The 25,791-nt window shown below is 46.5% G+C and overlaps 1 protein-coding gene across 1 annotated transcript in view; it reads left to right on the top strand.

The window, feature by feature from the left end:
- Nucleotides 1-25,791, top strand: part of GNL1 (G protein nucleolar 1 (putative)) — a 969,220-nt gene that overhangs the window by 307,147 nt on the left and 636,282 nt on the right. The gene's annotated exons all lie outside the window — the stretch shown is intronic.

Raw genomic sequence — 25,791 nt, 5'->3', positions numbered from 1 at the left:
GTGGCGATTTCAATGATCAATGCTACTCTTGTCTTCTTTTCTTGGACCACTGTATCCGGTTTTCTAGCATCTGTCTTTTGAACTGTTGGTAGTGGGTGGTCCCATGTGATAGAAACTTAATAATTTTCCATGATGCTTTGTGGCTTATATTTCCAGTGTTTTTCAGCCACTTCAATAATGTAATGTTTGCACAATTCCCAGTGCAACAATCTTGCACATTACTATGCCTTTCAGTATACAGACCTTCTGCCATTAGTATGTCGCAACCTGCAACAAGGTGTGCAACTGTTTCTAATTCGGTTTTACAAAACCTACGTTTGTCTGTTTCTCCCACATGTTCAATGGACTTTGTAAACCAACATGTATGTGGCCCACTGTCTTGGGGTGCCAATATTAACCTTTCATCTGTTGGTTTGAATTTGCCTCTCCTTAACCATTTCTGCATTCGTTCCTGATGAACATGAGGTTCTTCCAGAAGTTTTCTGTACTTGCAGCTATATTTATGCTTTTACCATATTTCTTGCCTTCTCATTTGGTCCTTCACCTTTTTGGCACATTCTCCTCATGTTTCAAAACTTTCACTACGTGTGGGTCTTGTGAGGTCAGCAGATGTGTGGAGTTCCACAGTTGCAGATCTGTACATATAATCAATTTCAAGGAGGCCCATCCCTCCTTCAGAACGGGGAATATATAATCTTGGTATGCACTGATTTTTATAAATCATTTGGTGAGCATGAAGCATCCTTCTTGTTTTCCTATCTGCTCTATCCAACACGTTTTGGGGCAAGTCAGTTACTCCACAACTGTAAGTTAGGACAGGAAGAACAAATTGGTTTATAGCTTGAATTTTGTTCCTAGATGTCACTGCTGTTTTCAGGATTAATTTAAGTCTTCTGAAATGTTCCTTACTAAGTTTTATTCGCATTTGTTCATGTTTTATTGTTGATCCTTCATCAGTTCCCAAGTATTTATACACTTCTTCTTGCTCAAGTTCTTTTATATCACATTCTTGTCCCAAACTGATGATGTTCATCGTGTTACCCTGCTGCAGTCATCACACTTGGGTTATCCTGTCGTCAGGCAGTCCCGCAGTCGGCCGGAATTCCAAAGTCTTGGTCCGGCGTCGGTTGCTGTCGCTTCTTCCCTGATGTCAGTGCGCCAGGGGTATATATAATGCATTCGACGCCATCTTCTTCAGTCTTTCTTGCCGCACGGTGCCCGAAGCAGAAGCAGTTCGCAAGTGCCGGTCGGCCGACTCCTGAGATTTTCAAAGTCGAATTTCAGATCCGAAGTCTTCAATAAAGCTAAGTACCCTGTTGGGGAAACTTTTCTTGCCTCAGTCCGATGTCAGAAAAAGTTAACAATTGTATTTCTTGTGGGAAGCAAATACCTCATAAGGATTTTCATTCTTACTGCATACCTTGCCTAGGCCCAGACCACGACGTCACTCGTTGTCGTTTTTGTGCTAGGTTTAATAAGCGTACTATAAAAAGATGCTTTGATTTCGCACGACACTACTTCGGTAGAAAATTCAACTACACTATGCCGTCGGAGCAACCGACTACCGGCGTGCACAAAAACGCAAGGATAAGGACAGGCAGCCTAGACCCAAGCCAGACTCCGAGGCCTCGGCTGGTCTGGTCTCCGGTTCACCGGTCTTCAGTGAGGCTCCGACGCAGCCCCTGACTACCGCAGATCTGGAACCCGAGACCGCTTCGGAACTTTTGGCGGAAAGTACTAGGCCGACTCAGCCATTTTGTTTAGGCCCTACCGACGACACTGTTGAAAAAGATGTCGGTCCTGCAGAAACACCTTCGGTTTCCGAAGGCGTCTTCAGACCAATGACGCTCACCATAAAAACGTATCCTAAGACTAAGACTCCTATTAAACCTAAAAAGACTGCACTTCAGTCCCTTGTTCAAGGCCCCATGCCTAAGAAACAGATGCTCGAAATGGCTGAAGATTTGATCTCTTTAATCAGGGGTTCCCAACCCCCTCCCGACAAAAGGCCTAGACAAGAGGAAGATTATGCCTCCTCTGAACAAGTGTCTATTTCCTCAGGCTCCTCTGAGGACCAAGATTATTCCTTCTCCCCTTATGAAAATTCTGATGCTGAGGATTCTATTCCCTCAGCTTCTCCTCCTGAAGACTACTCCTTTGGGGAAACTTTACACACTATGAGGGAACATTTTCACTGGGAAGGTCAGGACTACTCTGACTCAAAGAAAAGGCTCAGAGAGTTTCTTTTACTCCCCCAGCACAGACCACTTGCCATCCCCCAGTTTTAGACATTATGGATTATGTTTACTTAGAATCCAGTTTGAACCCAGATTCTCTGCCTCCTGCTCCGGCCAAACCTGACAGATTCTATAGAGTACCTGATTCCCACAAATTTCTTTATAAAAGTCCTGTTGCTGATCCAGAGACTATCTCCCATGGTCCAAAAGGGGCTAAGGCTTCTATGGCAAAAAATCCTGTACCCTCGGAAAGGGATTTCAGAGCACTAGACAGGTGGGGGAAAAAGGTTTACACCTCAGCCACTCTAGCTATGAGGGCACTAAACTGCCAGTTTCACATGCTAAAATATCAGCAATTTCTAATGTCTCAGTTAAAACAAAAAATGAGCACACTCCCTCAACAGTCTGAATTGAAAGAAATGTAGGATCTGTTGCATGCAACTGAACAGGTGGCCAAACATACTTTACAATGTGGGTTTGATTCTTTGGAGGCTTCCTGCAGAGCAGCTGTCACTGGGTCTGTTATACATAGGCATGCTTGGTTAAAGGAACTAACTCTGCCTGATCATGTTAAAGCAAAGCTTCTAGATGCTCCCTTACAGCAGGATGTTCTTTTTGGAGTTAAAGCAGAAGAAGTCTTAAAGAAAATGGAGGATAAGGCAAAATCTATGCAGACAGTCAAAGATTTCCTACAGGTACAGCCCCCTCGCTTCAGCAGAAATTGACCAACAAAAAATTGGTCCTTTCCAGCTATTGACAGACCACAGAGGGGTAAATACAGACGTCCAAGAGGTAGAGGACAACCACAAGCCCAGTACAAACCTCGACAATGGGGCACTGCAGCACAGAAGGGAGGAGAAGACAGGTCCCAAGCTACCAGAAGGAAAACTCAATGACTTGCACCTCATATGGCCAAGCAACACTCTCTTGGCAGCCCCCTTGGGAGGAAAACTCACACTTTTTTCAGACAACTGGCACATTGTCACAAAGGACAAATGGGTCCTAGACATAATTTCACGAGGATACAGATTCCATTTTCACACCTTGCCAGTGAAAAGAGGGATGCCAAACCTGCCACAAAATCAATGGGCAGAGGCACAAAGACAAATTACAGCTCTCATGGACATGAGAGCCATTCAACTGGTACCTACTCGAGAGCAAGGCCAAGGATTTTACTCAAGACTCTTTCTAGTTCCCAGAAAGGACAATGCCTGGAGACCAATTCTGGACCTTTCAATTCTAAACACCTTCTTACAAGTACCCAAATTCAAGATGCTAACACTACAGCAGCTTCTTCCCATGTTGGGCAAGAAAGCATGGCTAGTAACGTTGGACCTCAAGGAGGCATACCTGCATGCCCCTATCAGACAAAGTTGCAGAAGATACCTCCGATTCATTGCAGGTTCAACCCATTACTAATTCTCTGCACTGCCCTTTGGCTTATCTACTGCGCCCAGGGTCTTCACAAAATGCCTGGCACCAGTAATTGCATACTGTAGACAAAGAGGAATTCAAATATACCCATACCTGGACGACTGCCTCATCCAAGCGAAAGCAAGGACACCCTCTTACAACATCTGGCTTTTGTAAAACATCTTCTAAGTTGCCTGGGGTACACAGTAAACGAAAAGAAATCAAAATTAGTACCCTCACAAAATATGACATTCCTGGGTGCCAGCTTGAATACAACGGCCCAGAAGGCTTATCTGACGCCAGACAAACAACTACAACTGACTCAATATTTCAAAACAATGGCAACAAAGACCCAGCTACCTGCAAGAAAAATTCTGCAGGCCTTGGGCTTCATGGCATCTTGCATACTACTAATACCATTTGCAAAGCTGCATATGAGGAAATTACAGTGGTACCTAAAAAGCGTGTGGTCTCAACACAGCCACAGCTTGGACATAATGATATCTCTCATTCCCTGCCTACAACAGGAGTTTCTATGGCGGTCAGTGGCTTGTCACCACAACAAGGGTCAGCCTTTCACCTTGCCCCCAGCCAGGCAAAGTATGACAACAGCTGCATCGGACTACGCCTGGGGGCCACACATGGCAGGACAGTGCGTTCAAGGCGTATGGACTGCAGATCAAAGGAATCTGCACATCAATCAAAAAGAGATGCTAGCTGTACAGAATGCTCTGACAGCCTTCAAGAATCTATTACATCCAGGACAACTTACAATAAGGACGGACAACACCACAGTAATGTGGTACATAAACAAACAAGGGGGTACACACTCCTACCCTCTATGCAGGCAAGCAATGACCTTGTGGAACACAGCTCTGGCTTACCAAGTTCAGTTACAAGCTCAATTCCTGCCAGGAAAAAAGAACACATTGGCAGACGACCTCAGCAGAAACCTCATGGATCTCCACGAGTGGAAACTGGATCCACAAGTATTTGCAATGATAACTCAAAAATGGGGCCTTCCAGACATAGACCTGTTTGCCAGTCCTCAAAACTATCAACTAACAAAATTTTGTACAAGGATACTTCACCATCAAGCTTAGAAAGTGGACGCACTCTCATTCAGTTGGAAAAACCTGACAGTATATGCCTTCCCTCCATTGCCTGTCCTCACAAAGGTGCTTCTGAAAGTCAGAAAGGAGAGACCACGACTGATACTCATAGCCCCAGACTGGCCACACCAGCACTGGTACCCACTATTGAAGAATATGGCCCAGGGCCCACCTTGGATTTTACCACAAATTGCCTATTTGCTCACACAGCAAAACAATCAGATTCTTCACAGCCAGCTAAAAACCTTAAATCTGGCTGCATGGCATATCACCTAACCATTCAGCCAGCTCCTCTTTCCCAAGCAGTTATGGATGTTATTCTGGAAGTTAGGAGGCCAAGCACCAGGAAGGCCTATTCGGACAAATGGAAAAGGTTTTGTGCCTGGAACCAAGCTAAAGGCCAAAATGCACTTCAGCCTCACATGCCTCAGATTCTACAGTATTTAACTGAGATGTTGCACAAAGGACTTTCTTTTTCCTCCATTAAAATCCATGCATCAGCTATTTCAGCCCACTACAACACAGAACCACCCTTATTTTCGCATCCACTTCTAAGGCAGTTCCTTAGAGGGGCAAAAAACATTAGGCCCCCCAGGAGAGCACCTACACCAACATGGGACCTAAATTTTATGCTGCCTGCCTTTGAACCAGCTTTCTCTGCAGATCTGCAGTTCCTATCATGGAAGACTGCCCTGCTGCTAGCAATAACTTCAGCTAGAAGAGTCTCAGAGTTGCAGGCACTAATGGCAGTGGAACCTTTCCTCATTTTCCATCAAAACAAGAGTTTCTCTACGTACTAATCCTTCCTTCATGCCTAAGGTGGTTTCCAGTGTGTCTTTAATTCAAACCATTCACTTACCCACCTTCTTCCCAAACCCACAGAACAAAGGAGAAAGACTCCTACATTCATTGGACATTCACAGGCAACTTCGTTACTACTTGGATAAAACTAAGGCTTTCAGAAAATCTGACCAGCTCTTTGTATCCTATGCTACAGCTACACAAGGGAAGGCTATATCAAAACAAACCATTTCCAAATGGATAGGACATTGCATTCGTTTTTGCTATACCCATCATGGAAAACCAGTTCCTGCTACCATTAGGCCCCACTCTACCAGGGCAACAGCTACATCTTCAGCCTTCCTCAGGGGGGTTCCAACCAAGGAGATTTTGGAAGCTGCAACTTGGAGTGCAGTACACACCTTTACCAAACACTATCACTTACCACTTTACTCTAAGACTAGGACTGGCTTCGCCACTGCAGTTCTGCAGGGCCTTTCTAGCCTCCTGTAACCCTCTATAACTCCTCCACCCATCCATAGCTTTGGGATTCTCCCCAAGTGTGATGACTGCAGCAGGGTAACACGATGAACATAGTACAGTTTTGTACCTACCATAAATGTAGATGTTCGAGTGTTCACCCTGCTGCAGTCCAGGTAACCCTCCCTCCATCCCCTCTGATCTAACTGGCTAAATCTCTATAATACCTTCCTGATGTATAGCTGGAGGTATTTTGTGTTTGTGCAAATATTACTTAATTTGGTACTAATTATTGACCACCTTTTTGGGGGCACCTGACATCTGGGGCAAGAAAAACTGAAGAAAATGGTGTCTGATGCATTATATATACCCCTGGCGCACTGACGTCAGGGAAGAAGCGACAGCAACCGACGCCGGACCATGACTTTGGAATTCCGGCTGACTGCGTAAACGCCTGACGACAGGATAACCCAAGTGTGATGACTGCAGCAGGGTGAACACTCGAACATCTACATTTATGGTAGGTACAAAACTGTACTTTTTCCTGACATTGCAGTTTTCCTGCTTTAAAGGTTGCTTTTGTACATTTATCAAGCCATAATGACATTCTTTTATCATCTGAAAAAGTTTTGACAACTTCTGCTAGAATTGTAGATGAGACCCCACATTTTACATTTACATTTAGCAATAATGCTAACTTGAAACAGCTTTTATGTAAGGATAAGAGGAACAAGCATTCTATAGCGAGCAAAAGATTAGGTACTTATGCATGTAGGAAGTGCAACTAGTGTGATGATTTATGTACACAACAAATATTCAACTGTCCCAACACTTTATTTAAATTTGAACCCAGGTTCTATGCTGATTGTGATACTAGCAATCTGCTGTACTTGGCTACGTGTGATACATGCCCATGTTATTACGTGGGCAAAACCACTCAGAGGCTGAAGGAACGTATAAGTAAACATCTATATGAAATACTCAAAAAGAATGAATTGAATGCTTTGGCCAAGCATGTAATGATATTTCCTTAACACCGGTTTTTGTTTAGGGTTTTACAGCCAGTGTACAATAATATCAGAGGGGGTGATCCCAATAACTTCCTTGAACAACAAGAACTTCATTGGATACTGAGGTTACAAGCACATAAATATCCAGGAATAAATAACAGTATCTCTATTAAGCCTGTATTGAAAGGATGCAGGCTGAGAAAAGTTTAAATTTGTGTTCTGTGCTTTTAATGCTCAATTGATACCTAATTAGTTTCAGTTGTTATGAGCTGTTGATTGGTTATACTATTGTATTTAAACTGAAGGTTTTTATTTGATTTTAGAGGATCTGATGAAGCGTACTTGATATGTGAAAGTGCTTGTCCTATTTTATGGTTTATGTCAGCATTAAAAGAGACTTTTTATTGCCATGGCTGTCCTACTGGTATTTTGTTATCATATACGTTTGTTTTCTAGTCGGGACACTTGGTTTTCGTTGGTGATTTTGTTTCTAATATATTATTTTTGCTCACCGCGATTACACATGGCTGATATTGCTTTGATGGAAACTACATCATCGAGTAATACTGCTGTTGGTGTACAGAAATGGGCTGATGTCTTTAGGAAACATACCAATCCTTTTCAGCAGCTATCCTTTGAAGGAGTTCCTGCTACTACATCTTCTGCCCACGTGGGTGAGGTTGAAAGCTTTACTAAGACATTAAGAGAACTTGAAACTGATTTGTATAAACTAAAACGCTTTGTATGGCAGCGGTTACACTTGGAGGCATGTCTACATTTTCGCATTATTCCAAGAGGCATACGAGTTCTATACATGCCAACTTGTGGTGACGCATACCCAGATTTACTTCGGCAGTGTCAGCAGTTGAATTTTGGAGTTTAGTTTCAGTATATTACTGTTATGCTTGATTTCTTTAAACCTTTTGAAGATTAATAATTTCTACGAACTGAACGTATGATGTTAAGTTGTCAATCTCGCTTTCATTCTTGCTGGATGGGTTCGGAGCCGATCCTCTGCTCCGACTCTGATTATACCAAAGATCGAGAGCTATTTTTACCAGCTCGAGGCTACCCTGTATCCCACAATGCTAGGCGCTAACTACCCAGATCTCGTATGCCACTTTAGCTGCAAGGTTGCGTTTTTGCCGGCTCTCAGGTTAGATTTGAAAAAGATTTTTTCTGGTAAGATTTTCCTTTTTTAATTTCAGTGTTAGTGTACCGTTGTATCTTGTTTTACCCCTCTAGTGTATCCCGCCTTATATAGTTCCCCTTTCGGGTTTATTTTCTATCTCCCTCGGCCCTACCGCCACTCCTTATATTATTAGGCCTTCGGGCTAAGTTTTACTTTAGTTTTTAAGTTAATTGTTAGTTAACTTTCAGTTTAATTTACATAGTTTCTATAGTTATTTTAATCTTAGTCTCTTCGTGTGTGTGGTGTGACTGGACTAAGATACTTTAGTGTGGGTGTGTGGTTGTGTGTGTTTTACTTGTCATCCCTTCAGGATGTCTAAAGAGTCCAAGGTCTCAGGCTTCAAGAAGTGTGACTCGTGCTGTTAGAAGATGTCTCTGACAGACGGTCACACTTCTTGTGTTTATTGCCTGGGCCCTCTGCACCTGCAGGACTCTTGCTGTGTCTGCCATGCATTCAGTCCAAGAGTCCTGCAGGAACGCAGAAACAAGTTGATTTTGAGAGGCTTGTTGAAGCCCGAAGGTTCCCCGGCCAAGTCTTCAGGCAAACTTTCGAAGCCCACTAAGTCGTCGGCTCCGTGTACAGAGCCTCCGACCAGTGGTGCTATTTCTGCTTCTACATCGGCTCCGACTGGAACCGATGCTACAAAAACTCAGTCGGCTCCGATAGTTAAGTCGGAACTGTCCTCGAGTCGTAAGCGCTCCAGGTCCTCTTCTTTGGAGTCAGTCCATTCGGCTCCGATATCTCCTTTGCTTTCGGAGCGCAGCCATCGGTCCCATTCCTCTCTGTCTTCCAGGCTTTCGGATCATGACCTCGAGAGGGTGGTTAGCAGACTCCTTAAGTCGCAGGCACTGGCCCAGATGCTTCACAGCCCTTCTCATCAGACAGTGGCTATCCCCATTCCATCGTCGATTCCTCCTCCGACCCTTCTTCTGAGTTTGGAGCCGGAGTTTGTGGGAGCCGGGACCGTCGACACGGAGCCGATACCACACCTTTCGGCTCCGTCTTCGGCTCCGATTTCTTCCGTGGTGCCATCCTTGGAGGGATCCAGGCGCCATGACTCCGTCGGCTCCGAGGGGGCAAGTGGCATCGGACCCTTGTCCGACCCCGTTCTCCCTCTCGGAGCCTCGGCGCAGGTGAGTTTGGCCCCATCGGCCTCGGAGCCATCCCTCTCGGTGCCGGGAGGGGTCCTTATCTCTTCGGAGCGGGGACCTTCTTCCCTGCCTAATAGGGGTGCTTTCGAGGTCATAAGGAGTGTGCTGGCCCCTGTGCCTGCTCCTCGGTTGGCTCCCTCAGCTCCTCCCACTGTAGTGCCTGCTACGGTCTCTACCCATCCTCTCGACCCTGACCACAGAGATCCTACGCCTCAGGTGCCCCCATTGGGAGCATCCTCCTCTTCTGAGGCCTCCCCTGATCCGTCAGGAGAGCCCCCTCGGAAGAGGAAATGTAAGAGGAGGCATGTTGACTCCCCTGAGTCCGTCACATCTGATACCGACTTGGATGAGTCTGAAGGGTCCCCATGGTCCCCCTCTGAGGATGTCCCCTTTTCTGACATCCTTGAGATCCTCAAGCAGAGGGGGAACTGGTCTACCCACAATCTTTCCGAGGATGAGTCTGTTTACCTAGAGGCGTTTGGTTCTCGCCCTTCCACCTCCTGGGTGTCTCCGCCCTTTGACCCCCTTATGGAAGTGGTGGCGAGGAAGGCATGGACTCGATGGAACCTACCCCGCGGAGGCCTTCAAAATTTATCACAGCCCCTTCTGATAAGCAATTTTTAACTAAGGGTGTCCCTGTTGATGCCATGGTGATGGCAGCAGCCACTAAGAAGGAACTGGCTGATCCTTCAGTATCGATCCATCCTCCTAATAAGGAATCTAGGACTATGGATAGGTACGGCAAGCGGATGTTTTCTTCAGCGACCTTTGCCATGCGGTCGCTGAATTACTTCTCATTTCACCCGCCTTCAAAGAGACCTGCTCAAGGAAATGGGTGATACTCTACAGGATCCAACAGCTGCGGGGTCACAAGACAAAATCAACTCCCAGCTGGCAACCCTGAACTCGATTGTTAACTCCTCCATGCGGCTTATTTCCTATGCGGCCGATGGGGCGAGTAGGGCTGCAGGCACAGGCGTGGCCTTAATACGTCACGCCTGGATGCGGCTTTGTAACTTTGCTGACCCCTTCAAGGCGTCCTTCACTAACTCTCCCTTTGATGGTTCGGCATTGTTTGGACCTCAGGTGAAGGATACTTTGACCAGATGCAAACAGGAAGGCAAGACTCTCTCTGCCGTAGGAGTCCATTTTTCCACCCCGTCTAGACCATACCCCAAAGGTCAGAAGGGTGGGAAAATGTGGTTCCGCAAACCACAGGGAGTCGCGCCTGACGCACGAGGTGAGTTCCCCTCTAGAGGCAGGGGGGGGAACAATAACAGACGCCGCCCTAGGGGCAGAGGGGGTCCGCCGAAACAGGGTAGCAGAGAAGCTGTCTCTGGCCAACCCTTCCAGCATCCCTGAGAAGCTGCCCCGACTGTCCACCTTTGGAGGCAGTCGGGGGAAGATTATCACTGTACCCAGAAGCCTGGCTTTCCCTCACCCAAGACAGATGGGTACGGTCGATCATATCCGAGGGTTACGAAATTCCCTTTGTCCACACCCCAACACAGCCAAAAAGGCCCCTTCCAGATGTTCCACCCAGTCTAAGGGAACAAGCAGTGTTAGAAATCTCAAAACTGCTAAGGAAAAGGGCCATCCAACCAGTCCCAGCAGACCAGCAAGGATCCAGAATCTACTCCAAGTTCTTTTTGGTACCAAAAAAGACAGGGGACTGGAGACCAATTTTGGATCTCAGCAGACTGAACAAGTCTGTCCAAAGAACGAAGTTCCGGATGGTCACGCTACAGTCCATTCTACCCTTTTTGAGCCAGGACAATTGGATGTGCTCTATAGACTTTCAGGATGCGTACTACCACATCAAGATGCACAGGCGCTCCAGGAGGTTTCTCCACTTCCGGCTGGGGGCCAGTCACTACCAGTTCAGGGCCCTGCCCTTTGGTCTCACTACAGCCCCTCGAGTGTTCACCAAATGCATGGCAGTGGTTACGGCTCATCTGAGGCATCAAGGATTCCAGGTGTTTCCATATCTGGACGACTGGCTCCTTACCGCCACCACCAGGTGTCAACTTATTCAGTCCAGAGATTACACCATTCAAATTTGCAAAGGGCTAGGTATCTCCATAAATTTTGAAAAGTCTGCTTTGTCACCTTGTCAGCCTATTACTTTCATAGGCGCCATATTAGACTCAGTCGAACTGTCCGCAAAACTAATGGCACAAAGAGTATCAGATATTCGTGAACATGTTCATATAATTCTTCAGAACAACAGAATCCAGGCCAGGTTTGTACTGAAGACTTTAGGTCTCATGGCTGCAGCCATTACATTACTTCCCCTAGCTCGCTTTCACATGCGAATCCTTCAGTGGATGCCTCTCTCCCAGTGGTCCTTTCAGCATCTCCCATTGTCACACAACATTTTAATAACCCAGTCATGCAAGAAATACCTGTCTTGGTGGATGGTCTCCCTTCAAGTGATTCAGGGCAGACCCTTTGTCCCCCCCCCCGGTTGCTACGGTGACAACGGACACCTCCCTGATCGGGTGGGGGGGGCATTTTCAGGGCAGGACAGTCCAGGGCACATGGCAACCTTTCGAGTGCCACCTGCACATAAATGTCCTGGAGATGAGAGCAGTACTTTTAGTGTTGCAAGCCCTTCAGGACTCTCTTCCCATCGGGACTATTGCAGTTCAGACGGACAATATGTCCGTAGTGTGGTACATCAGCAAACAGGGCGGAGCCAAGTCCTATCCCTTATGTCGAGAAGCACTCAGACTTTGGCAGTGGGCGATCTCCTCTCAGAGGTTTTAGCAACGCATATCCCCGGGAAGTCCAACGTCATAGCGGACCGGCTGAGCAGAGCCATTCCCATGCCGCATGAGTGGTCTCTCCTGCAGTCAGTAGTGGAAAAAATTTTCCGAAGATGGGGTCAGCCTTGCTGCGATCTTTTCGCAACACCTCAAAACAGCAAGTGCCACGACTTCTTCACTCTCTTCCCAGCCACCCCCCCAGAGATGCTCTAGTCCATGATTGGCCCCGGGGTCTTCTGTACGCTTTTCCCCCCTTTCCATTAATCACACAGTTGATTCAGAAAGCGACCGCATTGAGATCCACAATGATCCTCATTGCCCCTTACTGGCCTCGACAAATCTGGTTTCCATTCCTGCATCGTTACCTCTTGGAGCAGCCCTGGCATCTGGACTCAGTGCCAGATCTCTTGACCCATCAGTCGGGCAAGCTGCACCAATCCCTCCCCTCTCTCAACCTCACAGCTTGGTTGCTCCACTTCCAACCTTAGCCAGGCTTCCCTTTATTTCCCATTCGGTGCGTGACATCTTTTTAGCTTCTCACAAATCTTCTACCAGGAGGATTTATGCCAGCAAATGGAAACGTTTTTCCTTCTGGGCAGAATCTAGGAACATGAACCCTTTCACTGCACCTATCCAATCAGTCCTGGATTTTTTGGCCGAACTTTTTCAATCAGGATCTTCTTCCACTATCAGAGTCCAGTTAGCGGCCATTTCAAATTTTCATGTTGGCCTGTCAGACTCCTCGGTTATGTCCCATAAACTTTGTAAAGCCTTCCTTAAAGGTATCTTTTTACTTAAGCCCCCGGTCAGAGATCCCCCACCGCAGTGGGATTTGAATCTAGTTTTAACCTCCTTGATTCTCCCTCCCTTTGAACCTGCAGCTTCTTGTTCCTTGAAGTTACTTTCATGGAAAACTTTATTTCTAGTGGCCATAACCTCTGCGAGGAGAGTCTCAGAACTTCACGCCCTTTGCATTCGTCCTCCTTATCTGGTTTTCCATAAAGATAGTGTGTCCCTCAGAACTAACCCCTCTTTTTTACCTAAGATATCTTCTGAGGCAAATCTAAACCAGACTATCGATCTCCCAGTTTTCTTCCCTAATTACTCCAACAGAGCAGAACAAAAGTTGCATTTTTTTTGGATGTTCACCGTCAACTCCGTTACTACCTGGATAGAACCAAACAAGTTAGGAAATCTGAGCAGCTCTTCCTGTGTTATGCTGAAGGGAAGAAAGGCCTTCCAGTTTCCAAAGTAACCCTTTCTAGATGGTTGGCCTCTGTCATTACTTTCATCTATGAACTGAGGCATCAAGAACTTCCTTCAAGACTTAGAGCCCACTCAACTAGAGCCTTAGCTACGTCAATAGCCTTTCAGGATAGGTTGCCTTTAGATTCCATTTGTGCGGCAGCCACATGGGCCTCTCCCCATACCTTTATTTCTCATTACAAATTGGACATGGCCTCCAGAAGCCGAGCTAACTTTGGTTCCACCGTCCTCAAGAGTCTGTTCCGATGAGCCACCCAGGGTTGAGGTGCTAGGGATGCGGTCCCATCCAGCAAGAATGAAGGCGAGATTGACAACTTAACATTGAGAAGTTATGTACCTACCATAACGTTCCATGTTAGTTGTCTTCTTCTCGCCTTGTTTCTTGCGTCCCGCCCTCCAACCCCCTAGACTGGACAGACCGATAGGATCATACGGGGCCTTCTTTTCTTCCCAGTATGGTCTCCCGTGGTTACCCTTTTTTAGTATGGCTTTCTATATGGGTATTCCTCTTCTTCTTTGTTCTGAGGACAGAACTGCTATAGTGTTAGCTATCAAACGAGATCTGGGTAGTTAGCGCCTAGCATTGTGGGATACAGGGTAGCCTCGAGCCGGTAACAATAGCTCTCGAGCTTTGGTATAAGCCGAGTCGGAGCCGAGGATCGGCTCCGAACCCATCCAGCAAGAAAGAAGGCGAGAAGAAGACAACTAACATGGAACGTTATGGTAGGTAAATAACTTCTCATTTTCTGATTTACGAAACCAGTATTCAGGTGAGCACTTCATGAATTTATTAGTTAATATGTGCTCTAATGTACTTTTATATGAATCCCGACTGCAGCAAACCAAACAAAGAAAACTTCAGCGGGATTATAATGATTTTCATGTTGATAATGTTTTTGTATGGCCGAGGTTTAATATTGAATCAGTGACTGATAATAATTCTAATGAATTGAATAAAACACAAAGTACTCCAAAAGTTTCCTCAGTTACCCAAGCAGGTTTAAATTCGGAAACTCCTGTATCACAAATTATAACTCCAGTGACGCCAGTGATTGGTCAACAAGTAGGAGGTGGTTCTGGAGATTCAACTCCTCCACCTAATCAACAAGTGCTAACGTATGCACAAGCAGGAGCACGGCCCAAATTTTTTGCTCCTGTAAAACCCGGGAGTATTGAGCATTTTTTACCCCTACCAATTCAACAAAGAACCTTCAACAAAGAACCTTCAACCAGTCTGTCAGTCGGGGGAGACAGAAATGGAAGTTCTTAGGAGACTGGGGCCAAATGAACAGCCGGAGGACACGCAGATGGGTAGTCTTGTTGTCAACCTAATTATAACTTCTCTACCAGTGAGATGTCCTTATTGAATAGAGGTTTATCTTTCGTTCCAGATACGGTAATGAAACTAACGGACACTTTGATGTAAGACTTCTTGCTCGAAATCTTGCTTGTAAATTATTGATCTGAAGTAGTTAACTTTATTTGTGCATCAACCTATGGGTCTTTGGATCCATATCGAATCCGAGCTGGCAGTTTCCAACAGCATAGATCCGAGCTCCAAGCTCCTCCCCCTACCCATAATCCCCTGCCAACCCTACCTGACCTCAGATCTAGTTTGCCGTGGTTTCATCCAGCAGCTTGATCACTGAGTTCCAGGCTTAGCGTCTTTTTGTGAGAAATTTTACCCGTTTTTCTCTTCTCTTTTTTGTAAATTCAGTGTGCGTGTGTTGTGTACAAAGTTCCCTCTACCTGTTAATCTTCATAGTTTTCCTTCCCCACCCTCATTAGTGCATTAGGGAGTGTGCTGTGTTTTGGGGCCTAGCGTGTGTGTTTTCTTTTCATTATGTCGGAGGCCCCAAAAGCTGTTTTTTCTAAGTGTACCGAGTGTGGCTATAAGCTATCCCCGGCGGATGGCCACACTCGGTGCGTGTTGTGCCTTGGGGTTGGACACCTGTCGTCAGGTTGCTCCATATGTGCGGCGTTCAACCCCAGGGCACTTGAGGACCAGAGGACTAAGCTGGTTCTGGCGGGACTGCTGCCCCCGGACTCTGCTTCGGCCTCTGGTCCCACGGTGGCTCCTGCCGCGGCTGCGGCTACTGCCACTCCTGCCTCCCTTCCTCTGGCCGGGAATCAACCTCCCGCTTCGGGCCAGGAGGATAGGGAGTCCAGGAAAGAGAAGCGAAAGGAGAAGCACCACAAGCGGCCGGCCGAGGCCTCTTCATCGGCCCTGCCGGCTAAGCGGTCTTCTCCCTCCAGGACTTCCGAGCCTTCCACCCCTCAGCTCCGGTCTCCTCCTTTTTTCACCGGGACCGGAGGAGGAGGAGGCCTGGCTCCCCTCGGTCATTGAGGCGGCACTCCCGTCCCGCCTCAGTGGCCTCATCCAAATCCACCCGAAGCCTGACGGACGCAGACTTGGACCGGATGATGAGAAGGTTCCTCCAGGCCCAGCTGCAGATGGGAGTGCTCCTGCCGTCATCCCCCTCCAGGGGGGGGGAGCTCGACACCTTTTTTTTGCCCCAATTGCTCCTTCTCCAACCCGCTTCCCGGGTTAGGAGTTTTCAGTGCCGGGTAGCGTCGGCGCCGACAGTATCGGGTACTTTGGCGCCGACAATGCCCTCAAATCTGTCGGGTCCCTTTTCTTCGGATCCGAACTCTCGGAGCCGAGAGCTGAGCTTTGGATCCGAGGGTCTCAGTGTGCCTTCAGCTCCGCCCAGGTTGGAGCATACTGGACCTTCGGATCCGACCGCGTCGGCTCCGGCCCCGATCCGCCCGTTGGATCCGAGGGAGGGTCTGCTCTCAGATCCGAGAGAGAGCGTCTCTCCTTCGGCAATCAACGTGGTGGAGAGGGTTCTGTCGAGGGATTCCAGACCCCCGGCCTTGGCTACGGCTCCACCCTGCACCCCATCTCAGATGGGTCTGACTTCTGTCAGCCAGTCCCCGGGAGCCTGCTCCGACGTCCCAGGTTGTTCCGTTGGAACATGACATTGCTGGTGAGGTCTCCTCGAACAGCCCCCCCCGAGGAGATTCCTCACAAGCGCAAGAGGAGACACTTGGACTCCCCTGAGTCCTTGACAGAGGACACAGATTTGGAGGAAGGGGAAGGTTCCCCAAGATCACCCCCCGAGGACGTCTCATTTGGAGACATCATGGAGATGCTCAGGATCAGGGGGGGGTGGTCTGCCCCAAAGCCTACCTCGGACGAATCTGTGTTCCTGGAGGCGTTTGAAGCAGGCCCGTCTACCTCTTGGGTGTCCCCTCCAGCTGTCCCCCTGGTAGATCTGATCACTACCAGGGCGTGGAAGGAGCTGGACACTGCGGAGCCAGTCCCAAAAAGACCTGAAAAGATACTTAGTCCACCCTTCGACAGATCTCACTGGAGTAAGGGAACCCCTGTAGATGCCATGTTGGTGGCGGCGGCCACTAAGAGGGAATTAGCGCAGGAGAGTCCCTCGGTCCATCCTCCAGACAAGGAGTCTCGGTCGATGGATCGATTAGGAAAGCGGGTTTTTAGTTCAGCTACCTTCTCAGTGAGGTCACTGAACTATATGGCACATGTCATACGACTGCAGCGAGACCTTATCAAAGAGTACGCCACATCGCCCCCGGAGTCCATGTCGGCGGAGGACAAACAGTTGTACTCTTCCCGAATGGCCACTCTTAGGTCTATCTCGAACACCTCTATGCGGCTACTGTCCCACGCCACGGAAGGGGCCGCTAGAGCTAGCGGAGCAGGCGTCGTTATGAGGCGACAGGCCTGGCTCCGCCACTGTGATTTTGCGGAACCCTTTAAGGCATCTTTCGCTAATGCCCCTTTCGATGGTTCTGCCCTTTTTGGCAAAACCGTACACGATACCTTGGTCCAGAGCGAGAAGGACGGGAAGACGTCTGCCGTCGGAGTCCGCTTCTCTGCTCCCCAGAGGTCCTTTTCCAAGAACCAAAAGGGACAGAAGCAGATGTGGTTCTGGAAGTCACAACAGCCCCGTTTCGCTCCGGACCCCCCCAGTCCTTCCGCGGCAGAGGAGGACAGGGTGGACGCCGCCCTAGAGGCAGAGGAGGCCCGAGGAACTTTGGGTCCAGAGAACCATTCTCTGACCGGCCCACGCAGCAGCCCTGAAGGGTTACCCGACTGCCTCCACTCTGGAGGCAGTCGGGGGGGGGGGGTGCTTCTCGAGGCACCTAGCAGCTTGGGAATCCATCATGACCGACCACTGGGTGCTTCGCATCATATCCAGAGGTTACCAGATCCTTTTCTCCCATTTCCCTCACAATCCAAGACACCTCCCTGACGTCCCACCCGAGCAGAGGGAGGCCGCAGCTGCGGAAATCCAGCGGCTGCTAGAAAAGAGCCATCCAGCACGCCTCCCCAGACCAGTACGGATCAGGCTTTTACTCCAGGTTCTTCTTGGTGCCAAAAAAGACTGGGGACTTCAGAATGATCCTCGACCTATCCCTCTTCAACCTGTCAGTAACCAAGGAAATGTTCCGGATGGTCACGCTTCAATCCATTCTCCCCCTCCTGCGGGAGAACAACTGGATGTGCTCTATAGACCTCAAGGATGCGTACTACCACATCCTGATGGACAGACGATCCAGGAGGTTTCTCCGCTTCCGGCTAGGAGCCCACCATTACCAGTTCAGGGTCCTTCCCTTTGGTCTCACCACAGCCCCCAGGGTGTTCACCAAAGTTCTGTCGGTGATAGCGGCCCACCTGCGACTGCAGGGCATTCAGGTTTTCCCATACCTAGACGACTGGCTCCTGACCGCCCCCACAAGGCATCTACTCTGCGCAGCCAGAAACTTTTTTCTTCACCTAGTGGCCCGACTGGGGATTACTATCAACATAGAGAAATCTTCCCTTTCTCCAACTCAAACCATAGATTTCATCGGAGCAAGGTTGGACACAAACAGGCGTCTAGCCCTCTTAACTCCAGACAGAGTGCGGACCTTAAGACTCCATGTGCGGGCCATCCTCCTACCCCAGGCACCCCCGGCGGAATTGGTCCTGTGGGCTTTGGGTTCGATGGTGGCCACCATCAACCTATTGCCGATGGCGCGTCTGAACATGAGAGTCCTGCAATGGACTCTCCAAGTTCAATGGTCTTTTCTGCAATTCCCTCTGTACCACCCTATTCCCCTCAGCAGGGTTTGCAAAGAGGCCCTATTATGGTGTCTCCAATCCCCGGACCTCCAGAAGGGGTGCCCCTTTTCTATGTCCCCTCCCCTAACCACGGTGACCACGGATGCCTCTCGCCTCAGGTGGGGGGGCATTGTGCGGGCAGGACAGTCCAAGGTACGTGGAACAGCACGGATACCTCTCTGCATATAAATGTCGTAGAGATGAGGGCGGTGCTTTTGGTGTTGCAAGCACTACAGAGCCTTCTTCCCGTAGGAACGATTGCAATCCAGACGGACAACATGGCAGTAGTCTGGTACATCAACAAACAGGGAGGAACCAGGTCTTATCCCCTTTGTCGAGAGGCCATGAGAGTGTGGGAATGGGCGATTTCCACCAACCGCTTTCTCATAGCGACGCACATTCCGGGACCGTCCAACATTCTAGCAGACAAGTTGAGTCGCACCATCCTCTCGCCGTACGAGTGGTCTCTGAACCCAAAAGTAGCGAAGCAGATATTCTCCACTTGGGGTCAACCTTGTTGCGATCTTTTCGCCTCTCCTTCAAATGCGAAATGCAACGACTACTTCACTCTAATTCCCCCACCCGGGGAATCCCCACGAGACGCTGTGGTGCATGCTTGGCCCCCCCGGTCTTCTTTATGATTATCCTCCTCTTCCGCTGATGTTGAAGTTTCTTCAGAAAGCCAGTCGGTTGCAGAACAAGATAATCCTCATTGCCCCATTCTGGCCTCGCCAGGCTTGGTTCCCGTATCTTTGGTCTCGCCTAGTGAATCCTCCTTGGATTCTGGATCCCATTCCGGATCTCATAACCCATCCATTGGATCTTCCGACCCCGAATCTGGACAACCTCAAGCTCACGGCTTGGTTGATCCAGTTCCAAGGTTAGCTAGGACTCCCGGTATCTCTTCCCTGGTCAAAGCTATTCTGGTGGCGGCGCATAAGCCATCCACCAGAAAGGTCTATGATAGCAAATGGAAACGTTTTTCTATTTGGGCGGAGCACAGAGATCTAGATCCTTTCACAGCTCCGTTGCCTGCGGTGTTAGATTTCCTATCAGGACTCTTCGATCAGGGCGCCAGCTCCTCTACAGTCAAGGTTCAGTTGGCGGCTATCTCTCACTATCACATAGGAAGCGACCTTGGACCGTTGATCTCCTCCAAGTTATGCAAGGCCTTTCTGAAGGGTACCTTCTTACTCAGACCCCCGGTGAGGGAAGCAGTCCCTCCTTGGGACTTAACTTTGGTACTGCAGGCACTTACAGCCCCTCCCTTTGAACCTGCAGCCTCAGTAGATCTAAAATTCTTATTATGGAAAACTGCCTTTCTTCTAGCTATCACCTCAGCCCGAAGGGTTTCCGAAATTCAAGCGCTTTCTGCAAAACCACCTTGTATGTCCTTTCACAAAGACAGAGTCTACCTCAGGACCAATCCCTCCTTTCTTCCAAAAATTGCATCCGAATCGAAATTGCACTTTTCTGTGTGTATTTGTTATCCTTTCCTCCTATCTGAGACGCCCCTCATTGGTGTTAGTGGTGAGGATTGAGGCTCCTTGATTGCTGGGCCAGGGCACGGCCATCACACTCACATTACATGTTATCAAAATTATTCACAGCAGCTACAAAACACCCTTACGCAGCAGAACAGGTAACACTACTAACACACGATGGAACAGGAGGAGAGGGACCACCACGCACTCGTTCACCCCACAACAAGAATCCACAATATTCTGTTTATTAGGACACGTGTTTCTTGCCAAACAGACTGCTTGTTTACATAACGCATGTCTGCAGAAAAAGTGATGTACTATTTGACACTTTCCATATGTATAACTGTAATATTAACTGCAGTCATGTAATAATCACATCACATTTACAATTTACATAAAAATGTCAGTGGCAAGACAAATGCATATCATATTGTATACCACTGCACACACTTACTGTCCTGCTTTGTTACTCTGCTGATTTATAAATCCTATTTTTTTCTAAACACTATAAACAAGTTGTGTTTTATGGTTTCAGGAGACTATAGTCTGTTCTACACATGTACTGCCTGCTGGCTTCTATTAATACATGATTAAGCAAATAAAATAAAGTAAGCACCCACCCACTATGAATAAAAATGAACAAGACTTATTGTTCATGCTTTAATCTTATTGTCAGGCACTTGAAAGATTTCTTCGAGCAAATCACATCTTGCATATCCCTTACAGTAGAGTAGGCATAATAAAATCAAATAAAAACAACTTTAGCACGTCAATGACATTACCATAGCAACCAGCTATAACTGCATAAAAAACTCCAGAATAAGAAAGAGTGCACTGTGCACCCTTTTAAAACAGCTTTGACATTAACATGCTCAATTTGCTCATTCAAGCTTTGTCGCTTTCTCAATGCAAATCTAACATCTAATCATAAATCTAAACACAAATACTAAGTAAGGTGCTCCAATTAGAAAACACAGTAATGGTTGAGCAAATCTGTTAAAAATATAATTCCTTTACAAGTTGACTGTCTCCCCTGATTATGAAGCTTCAAATACACCGACCTGACACAGAATACAAAGCAATAAATGCATAGGTGATTAGGTGCAAATCTGAGAGACTATGATGAATACGTCTATACTCAAATACAAAAGAACCGTAAGCAGTAAATAAAAGTAAATGGGTTCATGAGTTGGGATAGGCTAGCTGTTTTTGTTTATATCTACTGCTCCTTTTCAGGTGAAATGTTTTTTTTTTCGTGATATTACTATTACCTTGAATTGTATGTAATGTGATTGCCTGGCTTGTATAACTTATTCATGCTTTATTGTCTTATATTGTAGCTAAGTAGGAGACACCTAAACAAATACACAAATAAATGAATAGAAGGAATTTATAATCCCGCTTGCAGCACAGAAAAGCCTGTAACATGCATTCAAAAACCAAACCATGCTCCTCTTAGTTTGGTTTCTAAGCTGTAGCACATTGTCTGGTAGGATAATGATATGAAAAGCGAAACATTGAAACTTGTTTTGTTTAGGCAGCAGCTTCATGTCCACTTCCAGTGGTTACATGTTTGTAAACAAAGACAATACATCTACAACCACAGCCAGTCAGCCACGCAATATATCCATCCATCTCCCTAGTCCTTATTCCAGTCTCGACTCCTCCATACCGCTCAACTATACAGATTTTCACAGAATGTCCAGATTTTTGATTCATATTTTTGGTCTGACTGTTACTCATAAAATTTGTGTTTTTCTGGCTGAATAACAAAAGATTGAAAGTCACTAAATACTAAACAATGACAGATTGGAGTTTCAGACTTTATATATCCTTCAGAAAATACATATAATAATGCAAATCCTGTTATTCTAACTTTCTAAGTTTATAGGAGCAATATTTAAATTCTGTCCCTTTTTTGTTCTCCCATTTTTTCTGGCTTTGTCCATATTTCTTGCACTGAAAGGTTGACTTGATGTATAAAAAGGTGTAGTATATGCCATTGCCTACCTAAAGTACCCGTCAGTGCTGCTCTCTGCAGTTATATCCCCTCTACTTCAAGTCGTGCCACCCACTCCATCTGTGCCATCATCACCTCTACTTTACTTAGTTTACTTTGCACTCTCTCTCCAACACAACAGCTAGTTCTCAGAAGGATACATATATTCAACCTTCAATCTCAGTTCCAGGCAGACAGACTACTAACTTCACTGAGTTAGTTTAGTTATTATGACTGAAAACTACTTAAGTAAAAAAAAAAAAAAAAACATACATACATACATTTCCTTTCTTATCTTTTTTATTTACCTGCTTGTGCTGGAGATGCAGCAGTAGCTGCAGCAGCAGAAATAAATTTTTTCATGATGACTTGATCTTGATGAGATGAAGAAAGATGAATGATGATGTTGCTCTGTTTCTGACTTGGACTGGGTCTGACCGACACCAGGAATCCAGGATAATTAATTTACCCCTCTCTGAACCAAGTCAGTCAGACTCAGTAGCAAAAGCCAAAAGCGCTAACTGCCAAGTAGTATGCTGTTGTAATTCCAAGCCAAGCTAAGCAGTGAAAAAAAAACAAAAAAACCACTTATTTTAAATAAAAAAAAAAACACCGTCTCTTCTCTCTGCTGTTGCTGGTAGCCAAACTGATATCAGCTGCACCGGCCTGCGCACCTGCTTCAAATCTTAATAATGCTGGCACTGCTAGACTGTCACTGTTGCTTGCTCAATCAGTCAAATGCTCTAAGGAAGCCCAGCAGGCTTCTCTGTTCTTCTGCAACTTCCGTATTGTTACTTCTTCTTCTGTGTTCGTCTGCTCCCAACTTGCCAGCCCGCCCCATTCTCTTTATAGGCTACACAGGCCAGGCACATAGTAAGCACGTGCACTACTGCTGCTAAAATGTAAACAAAGTAGTAAATTAACTTGTTTATTCACATTTTAGTGTCAGCAGCAGGGCACGTGGGGCCTGTCACTCAAGCATTAACACATCTCGTACGCACTTTGTGCCTGCAAGTCTGCAACCTGCTGTGCTGTGCTGTAAAACTTTTAAATTAAGAAGAGTGACACAATGTAATATTATTAATCAAGAACCTAAGTATGTTTGTAAATGTGTAACCCACCACAGGCACCAGGCAGCTGGCAGCCACAACTCATGGACAGCATGCACGGCACGGCAGTCAGACTTGTTCCTGTTGCGCACACTAGTTCTTTTTCTAGTCTTTGTTCACATAATTTTCTCTCATCCCCATGCCATGCTATCCATCCATCCTCCCCTCCCCAACCTTGCTCAGAGCACCGGACAACTCAACCGGAGTCCTGAGAGTCCTATCCTATTGTTGTAATTTGTAATCCCATTCCCCCTTCACTTACCCCTTATTGTCAATGACTGTGCCTGACTGTGCTGTGTATAATTTTGCCAGTTTGCCTTGCCAGAATTGCCATTGCCAACTTTCAAGTTGCCGTAGTAAACTAAGAGAGCAGAGCAGCAGCAGAGTAATAAGATTATGATCCACGGCGCAGACCGCAATGCATATACCGCATTCCGCTCGATGGCTATATAACTAATGTGTTATAATTTAATTATGCTGCTGCCTGCTAGAGTGCCAGTCCTAGGCCTGCTGCCTGCCAACCTGAGCCCAGTCACCCAGTGCCTTCACTGCCTTCCTTGACTTTTAAAGAGTTGGCTTGACTCGAGGGGCAAGTCCTCTCCTCCGTCCTAAATTAAACCCTCTCTGGCTAATGCTTTCACGGGCTCATCAGTGATCCATGGGTCTGACTGACTGGGTCTCGGACTCTCGGCAGTGTTCTCTCTCTTGTTCTTAGTGTGTGTGAGATTGAGACGTGAGTTTGTGTGTGTACTGAGTGAGTGTGATTATGAGAAAGTGACAGAGTGTGTAAAAGTGTGTACTGAAATATCTCTTAGTATGTAAAACAGTCTCTCGTCTCATCTCACACACTGTAATATAAGTGTACAAATAAAATAATATATATGCAAAAAAAAAAGCATTTTCTTTTGGGTTACTTTTGCCTGCAGGGGACGAGGGCTGGGCGGGGTGTGTGTGTTTGTACGATAATGTATTTTACTGAACTGAATGTGATGATTGTGTTGTTTACTTCTTGAGCTGATTGTGTGTTTGGTGGGAATGGGATGGGATTCATCTGTTTTGTGTGTGTGATGACTTCAGTTTTTGACAGTGTGAGTGAGTCAGTCATTAGGCTAGCTGGGCAGCTGCCTCCTCACTCCTCACTTCCTCAGTCCTCCTCAGCTGAAATCTGACAGACTAGCAGGCTGCTCACGTAGTTGACGTCACCGCGCACACCTCCTCTCGATGACATCAGTCTCAAAAAAGGCGGGGGAAAAAAAGAAAAAAAAAAGCTTGGGAAGTCAGAAATTAAGGGGTGCCACTTGGGAATCATGGCACCCCATTATTTGGACCCCAAAACTCGGTAAAAACAGAGTAATTCGGGATGGTTGGGAGGTATTCTTCTCCAAAATCTGACTCCCCATTTCTTTCTTTGGCAATAGATAATCTCAGACTAATGGGTTTTGAAAGCGATTTGTCAGTGATACAAAAGGCAGTAGGAGTCTCTCCCTCTTTTTCAGGTGATCCCTTCTCATTTTTCCCCCTATCATACAGCATCTGCTAACTCAGGGGGTGATGAAACATTGTCAGAAAGGAAGAGGATTTTATTCAAGAATGTTTCTGGTACCAAAAAGAAACTTCATAGAGACCATTTTTAGATCTTTCCTTTCTAAACCAGTTTGTGAAAGTTCCAAAGTTCAAAATGTTATCCCTTCATGTTACCTGTCGTTACATCTTTGTTTTTTAATGACCGTAGGTTTAAAGGATGCTTGTCATCACATTCCTATATCACTAGGTTTCAAACTTTTCTTAAGGTTTTCTGTGTCTGGTTCAAACTTTGTTTGTTGCATGACCCTTTAGGTTACCAACTGCTCTGTTCCAAGGGAATCCGAAGTGTCTAGCTGCGGTGATAGCCTACTACAGACTGTAAGATTTTCACTTTTTCCGACATTTATATGACTTGATAATCTGCAGTGTGTCTTTCAAATGTCATAAATCCATCATTTGTGTGAGAGTGCTCTTTTTCATACTGGCTTTTCAGGACAACATGCAAATGTCTTGCATGACTCCTTCCCACAGGATTGTTTACTTGGTGTGCCTCCTAGACTCCCCAGTTCATAGAGTTTTTCTTGCACTGTAAAAAGTAGATCTATATCTATACGAGTTTTTTTTTCCAATCAGACCAAGGCCTCAGAAAGGGAATTTCTCAGAATTCTAGGTTTCATGACCTCCATGATTCCTTTAGCCAGTCTCCCCATAAGAAATTCCACTGATACTTAAAATCAATATGGTACCAACATCAAAATCCACTAGCATTCCAGTTTTGGAATTTTTAAAAAGGGAACAACTTTGTTGAATCCAAGTCTCACGTTTTCCTTTCCTGCCCTAGCACAGTCTGTAACTACAGACACCTCAGTCTTTGCTTGGGAAACGGTGTCTGTAGGAGTAAAAGTGCAAGGTCTTTGTGTATTTTGATCCAATCTTTTTATTTCAAAAGAGATCTTGGCAGTAATAAATGCTCTCAGCTATCTCAATCATCTGTACTTCTCAGGACCAGTAGAAGTGGTTACATACACCACCACATTAATATGCTACATAAACAAGCATGAGGAGTCTGATCTTAATCTCTGTGAAGACAAGCCATGGTAGCCTAGGATATACAGTACTCTGCAGACAT

Source organism: Protopterus annectens, chromosome 9.part0, assembly GCF_019279795.1.
Source record: "Protopterus annectens isolate FY-2018-M chromosome 9.part0, PAN1.0, whole genome shotgun sequence".
NCBI lineage: Eukaryota > Metazoa > Chordata > Ceratodontiformes > Protopteridae > Protopterus > Protopterus annectens.
Note: the sequence above shows the minus strand (reverse complement) of the source record. Positions and strands in the feature narration are given on the sequence as shown.